The 7,407-nt window shown below is 36.7% G+C and overlaps 1 long non-coding RNA gene across 1 annotated transcript; it reads left to right on the top strand.

Moving 5' to 3' along the window:
- Nucleotides 1–3,505: 3,505 nt before the first annotated feature.
- LOC310723505 lies at nucleotides 3,506–6,431 on the top strand. Its single transcript, XR_014532707.1, has 5 exons — nucleotides 3,506–3,995; nucleotides 4,329–4,434; nucleotides 4,511–4,587; nucleotides 5,683–5,874; nucleotides 6,047–6,431. It is a non-coding gene; the product is annotated as an uncharacterized lncRNA (long non-coding RNA).
- Nucleotides 6,432–7,407: the final 976 nt, after the last annotated feature.

Below are 7,407 nucleotides of genomic sequence, written 5' to 3'. Positions count from 1 at the left end.
TCATTGTATAGCATCGATTATCATCCTGTTTTTACACCATCTGCATGTACACTGTGTTTAACCTAGAGATGTTCTATATGTGTGGAACACCAGATATGTTCCCATCCCTCCATCCTCTACCACTGCTCCACTCATCCCTCCATCCTCTACCACTGCTCCACTCATCCCTCCATCCTCTACCACTGCTCCACTCATCCCTCCATCTTCTACCACTGCTCCACTCATCCCTCCATCCTCTACCACTGCTCCACTCATCCCTCCATCCTCTACCACTGCTCCACTCATCCCTCCATCCTCTACCACTGCTCCACTCATCCCTTCATCCTCTATCACTGCTCCACTCATCCCTCCATCCTCTACCACTGCTCCACTCATCCCTCCATCTTCTACCACTGCTCCACTCATCCCTCCATCCTCTACCACTGCTCCACTCATCTCTCCATCCTCTACCACTGCTCCACTCATCCCTCCATCCTCTACCACTGCTCCACTCATCCCTCCATCCTCTACCACTGCTCCACTCATCCCTCCATCCTCTACCACTGCTCCACTCATCCCTTCATCCTCTACCACTGCTCCACTCATCCCTCCATCCTCTACCACTGCTCCACTCATCCCTCCATCCTCTACCACTGCTCCACTCATCCCTCCATCTTCTACCACTGCTCCACTCATCCCTCGATCCTCTACCACTGCTCCACTCATCCCTCCATCCTCTACCACTGCTCCACTCATCCCTCCATCCTCTACCACTGCTCCACTCATCCCTCCATCTTCTACCACTGCTCCACTCATCCCTCCATCCTCTACCACTGCTCCACTCATCCCTCCATCCTCTACCACTGCTCCACTCATCTCTCCATCCTCTACCACTGCTCCACTCATCCCTCCATCTTCTACCACTGCTCCACTCATCTCTCCATCCTCTACCACTGCTCCACTCACCCCTTCATCCTCTACCACTGCTCCACTCATCCCTCCATCCTCTACCACTGCTCCACTTATCCCTCCATCCTCTACCACTGCTCCACTCATCCCTCCATCCTCTACCACTACTCCACTTATCCCTCCATCCTCTACCACTGCTTCACTCATCCCTCCATCCTCTACCACTACTCCACTTATCCCTCCATTCTCTACCACTGCTCCACTCATCCCTCCATCTTCTACCATTGCTCCACTCATCCCTCCATCCTCTACCACTGCTCCACTCATCCCTCCATCTTCTACCACTACTCCACTTATCCCTCCATCCTCTATCACTGCTCCACTCATCCCTCTATCCTCTACCACTGCTATTGCTCCATAGTCGAATGTTGTCTTACCATTATAGGTAAAACAATGAATTTTGAACAAGTCATATCAAAGAAAAGTTAAAGAAAAAAAAGTTAATATTTTGTATTAACAAACTCAAAGTATTGACCTTCATCCAGTAGAAATGGTGTGGATGAACCTGAACAAGCAGTGCATGTGAGGAAACCCACAGACATGCCAGAGATGAAGCTGTTGTGTACTGAGAAATGGGCTAAACTTCCTCCAGGCGATTGTGCAGAACTGATCAACTGTTACTGATGATGACTTGTGGTTATTGCTGCATAAAGGGGTTACACCAGATACTAAAAGTAAAAGTTCACATGATTATGCTACTCACAGATATGAGGTGGTATCAAAATGTTTTAAAATTTGCTGATTGTCCTCCCTCAGATGCCTTAAAACCTGGCAGTAGAACTCTCTACTGACTGTGTGGCCCCTGGGGACGGATTCTCAGTGCTACGAAAAAGTTCTAATCACACATGAGGATCGTCTGGTCCCTTTCTGTTCTTTATGGTACACCATCAACAGGAGCAATGTTGTGGCTTGTTCTCCGACCATCATCACGCACCGAACGGTTTCGACATTTTCGGGGGTTGACGTTGTTGAAACACAGGAACATGTCTTTTTGCAAACTGACATAAAGGTCGGTGCTTCCTGTGACTGTGCTACCAGCCGCATGCTGCCATCAACATTTAGAATAGAAACCACTGTCATTTCCATCCTTTTAGCAAAAATAGAATTGATAATAACAATAATCATAATAATTAATAGCAATAATAATAATAATAATATTAATAATGATAGTTATAATAATAATAATAATAATAATAATAATAATAATAATAATAATAATATTAATAATGATAGTTATAATAATAATAATAATAATAATAATAACAATAATAATAATAATAATAATAATAATAATAATAATAATAATGATAATAGTTATAATAATAATAATAATAATAATAATAATAATAATGATGATAGTTATAATAATAATAATAATAATAATAATGATGATAGTTATATTAATAATAATAATAATAATAATAACAATAATAATAATAATAATAATAATAATAATAGTTATAATAGTTATAATAATAATAATAATGATGATAGTTATATTATTAATAATAATAATAATAATAACAATAATAATAATAATAATAATAGTTATAATAGTTATAATAATAATAATAATAATAATAACAATAATAATAATAATAATAATAATAATAATAATAATAATAATAATAGTTATAATAATAATAATAATATTAATAATGATAGTTATAATAATAATAATAATAATAATAATAATAATAATAATTATATCTTATGTTCATGACTGAGTGACCAACGCTTGAATAATTAGCAGTTTTAACATGATGCTATCAATTAATTATGCATCATGTCTATATTTAGTATAAAGTTTCCTTGACATTGACCTTAAATTGTATTTTCGATATTTTTGAAGACAGAACATGCGCTTTATGTTGTGTGTTGTTTTATGTAGCAGGGTTTTGGAGGAACGTTCTGGTAGAAATGACAATAAAAGCTTCTTGAGGTTTCAGCATAGCGTCATAATAACAACACACTGTTAGAGGGTTGAGCTGAACATAACCCCTCATCTAAAGCCCTTCATCTGCATAAAACCCAAACTACTAACTGAATGTGAGGTGATGTGGATATGTGGAGAAAATCTGGATCTGGAGGAAGGACTAGGAGCAGAGAATACAGACCATAAACACCCCTGAAGGTTATCTCAGTGGTAGTGAGCTGGAGGAGTGGCAGGTTCAGGAAGTGATAACATCAATCTGAATCCCAGCGAGCTCAGTCCTGCCTCTGTTAACACCTCTGTCTCACAGGCTTGACTTACTAACACTGACTGCATGAGTATTACCTTGTAGCATTGATTTTTTCTCTCTTGTGTGTGTGTGTGTGTGTGTGTGTGTGTGTGTGTGTGTGTGTGTGTGTGTGTGTGTGTGTGTGTGTGTGTGTGTGTTTAATAGATGAAGATATAGTCCAGTCTCCAGACCTGCCTGTTTGTTTAAACTCTCTCAGTCAGAAACTACTGCTTTATTTCTCCAAGTGGTGAGTTTTTCATTATTCGTTTCCACATGTCAATATTCTCCACTTCTCTACACTACTGCTCTCTTCTGCTGTTGTAGATCATCAACCTTAAGCTTGGTGTGAGATACTTTTCAGCTCATCATTGCTGCACAGTGCTTATTTGGATCACTGTAGACTTGCAGGTCTGGTCATGTTCCTCTGACTTCCCTCATCACCAGACCTGCTGCTCACTGGATTTCAGTTTGCATACAAAGTTTAGAGAAAATCCCAGGAGATCAGCAGTTTCTGAAATCTTTAATCCAGCTGGTGTGGCACCAACAGTCAAAGTTCACCAACTCTTCCATATCAGTAGCAGTGAATTGTACAAATACTGAGTGGTTTAATAAAACCGAGTTTTGTTAACTCTGTGCCTGATATTAACCTTTGTCTCTTACATCAATATTTGACGACTGCTCACGTGAGGAGCCTCACAAAACTGCTTCTGTGGCAGAGCTTCTCAAAGTATCACATCTACACTGACTGCACTGGAACAATGGACTCAAGCCTGATTGTCTTCTATCTGTTTTTCTTGGTTGGTGTTTATACTTCAGCAGATGATGGTAAGATGTTTATTATTATTACCATCATCAGGAGGACTGTTTCAGAATTGTGTATTATTGTGGACCTTTATATACTTTAATGACAGAACACAAACTCGAGCTTGTACTCTGGGCCCATGTGTGTTAAACCTCACAGTCTGTTCAATTAAATCCATCCAAACATCTGTTTGATAACAATGTTTTAAAATATTACTGTGAAAGCAGCTGAAATGATTAGAGAAATAAATACATTTGTAATAATGTACATGACCCCTTTTTACTACTGAAGCTTTCAGTTATTTTCTTTATAAACTGTAAAATGTTGTTTGTGATTTTGTGGTTGTATATTTGCAGGTAAACGATGTGAGCGTCCTGAACAAATGTCTTACGGTCATTTCGTCATCTTGAATGTTACTGAATTTGCTCATGGAACTACCATCAAATACATTTGTGGACCAGGGTAGGAACACGCCACCGATTTAAATTCTTCTGACTCATTCATTCCTACGAGCTGCTCATCAGAACTTTTCTTTCAGTTACAGGATGGAGAGTCTGGTGGACACCAGGACGTGTTCGGGTGGACGGTGGGACACGCCCTTGCCTGCGTGTGAAGGTAGCATGGAATATGTGGTGTTATCCACATTATAGTGTTATAATGAAATTGTACTGCCTCAAAAAGGAGAAGGAACTGAAGGAAAGAGTTCAGGTGCAGGACTATGAGGGTCTGAAAGCAACTCTGGACAAACTGGACAGTGTTAAAGATCTATGGAGAAGAATGAAGAAGTGAATGACGGCCCAACAGATTGACTACATTTACATATTAAACACAACTTTGGACTGGAACAAAACAAAAACATCACCTTATGAATGATCACAAACCCTCAGCAGTGATGGACTCTGATTTAGGAACCAACGGTCTACATTTAGATGATCGTTTGTGGGAGTAAATTAGAAGATCATCTGGATATCTTTTAGCCATTAAAGGTGGAGGTATTGTAAAGGACGACAAACCTGAAACAGCATGCCTTCTGATCTAATGTAAGAGAAACCAATCAGTGTTCCCCCAAACGAGGAGACATGGTGATTCTGCTAGAGATGATGTATGTGGAGGTGCAGTTGTGGCTCCAGTGAAAGGAGACGTGTTGAATTGTGATCATTGTGTGTGTTGGTTTAGTGATGATGTTCATTGTGACTGTATGAGATCCTGTGTGTGATGCAGCTCTGATCTACTGCACTTCTCTATTATACTGATGCTTTTTGTAGACTTGGTGTCATGATGATGGGATTAAGAGGTGGACTGATTCGTGTAGAACATAACTGAAGGTCTCGGGTGAAATACATCAGCTGTTTCTGGAGTAATGGAATGAAATGTAAATGCGAGTCAGTAAAATCAGCTGATTCACGAAGTCGACATGAAGCCTTGACTTATGGTTCCTTTATGACTTTGCACTTTGGAATGTTTTGCTGGTTCACGTGTTTTGACGCCTGTGTCTGGATTACTGATTGTGTGTTTTGGATGAACATCTGCACATTGAACCTCAAACCTCGGAGTCCTGAGTTTGACACTGGTCCAGTTTTAATGCAATAAAACCCAAAATAACTGTAAAGAATAAAAGAGTGAAAATTCAGAATGTGGAAAAAGAAGAAGGAGGAACACTAATGAACTGTATGAGAACCTCCTTAATGATTTTGCCTGTTCCTTTCACAGAGATTACCTGCAAACAACAAGAACCCAAACATGTCAGAATAGTTGCTGGAACTCCGAGCACATTTCCACCATTTAAAGTGAAACATTCTTTAAGCTTCCAGTGTTCCAGTTCTGAGCTGATTATGACGGGACCTTCTACAATCACATGTGGAGATGATGGAGAATGGAGCAGTCCATTCCCGACATGCTCAGGTCAAATCCCACTCCACTTTAAATCATATTCATCAAATGCACATCATCGAAGCATTAACTTATACAAAATGGAAATAAAATAAAACTGTCGTAATTGTGTGTGTGTGTGTGTGTGTGTGTGTGTGTGTGTGTGTGTGTGTGTGTGTGTGTTTGTGTGTGTGTGTGTTTACAGACAAAAGTAAATGTGACCCACCCCCAGTAATTGAATTTGCAGATTTAATGGTTCCACCGAATTCTGAATATCATCTGAATGAAAGAGTGGAGTATTTTTGCAGAAGGTTCTACACCATGTCCAGTGGAAGTGGAATGACCTGTGTGAAAGGACGCTGGATTGGAGAGGTGAAGTGTTTAAGTACGTACAAAAACACCACATTTGGGGAGCAGAACGACAGGAAATGTATTTCTGAATTTTATTTGAATAATTATTGTATATTATCTACTGGTTTCAACGTGAAAAAACAACTTCAAAGGTAATCATAAAACTCGACAAGACTACTAGAAATGCATGCGCTTTGTGGACAAAAGCACTGGGAAACCCGTATCAAACTTTTCCCGAAAGTCGGAGATGCACAATTGCATCAGACGACAAAAAAGTGTGAAACAACTGAAAAAATGTCATATTGTAGGTTCTTTAAAGTAGCCACCTTTTGCTTAGATCACTGCTTTGCACACTCTTGGCATTCTCTTGATGCCTACTTTGAAAAACCTACAATATGACATATTTTCAGTTCACTTTTTTGTTATGTATATAATTCCATATATAATTCCACATGTATTAATTCATAGTTTTGATGCCTTCAGTGTGAATCTAGGGTCATGAAAATTAAGAAAACTCTTTGAATGAGAAGGTGTGTCCAAACTTTTAGTCTGTACTGTATATATATATATATATATATATATATATATAAACTTTTGGTCTGTACTGTATATATATATATATATATAAACTTTTGGTCTGTACTGTATATATATATATATATATATATATAAACTTTTGGTCTGTACTTTATATATATATATATATATATATATATATATATATATATATATATATATATATAAACTTTTGGTCTGTACTGTATATATATATATATATATATATATATATATATATATATATATATATATATATATATATAAACTTTTGGTCTGTACTGTATATATATATATATATATATATAAACTTTTGGTCTGTACTGTATATATATATATATATATAAACTTTTGGTCTGTACTGTATATATATATATATATATATATATATATATATATATATATATATATATATATATATATATAAACTTTTGGTCTGTACTGTATATATATATATATATATATATATATATATATATATATATATATAAACTTTTGGTCTGTACTGTATATATATATATATATATATATATATATATATATATATATATATATATATATAAACTTTTGGTCTGTACTGTATATATATATATATATATATATATATATATATAAACTTTTGGTCTGTACTGTATATATATATATATATATATATATATA

Source organism: Silurus aristotelis (genome assembly GCF_946808225.1).
Source record: "Silurus aristotelis genome assembly, chromosome: 3".
NCBI lineage: Eukaryota > Metazoa > Chordata > Actinopteri > Siluriformes > Siluridae > Silurus > Silurus aristotelis.
The sequence above is the reverse complement of the archived record's forward strand: the minus strand, read 5'-3'. Positions and strand labels throughout refer to the sequence as shown.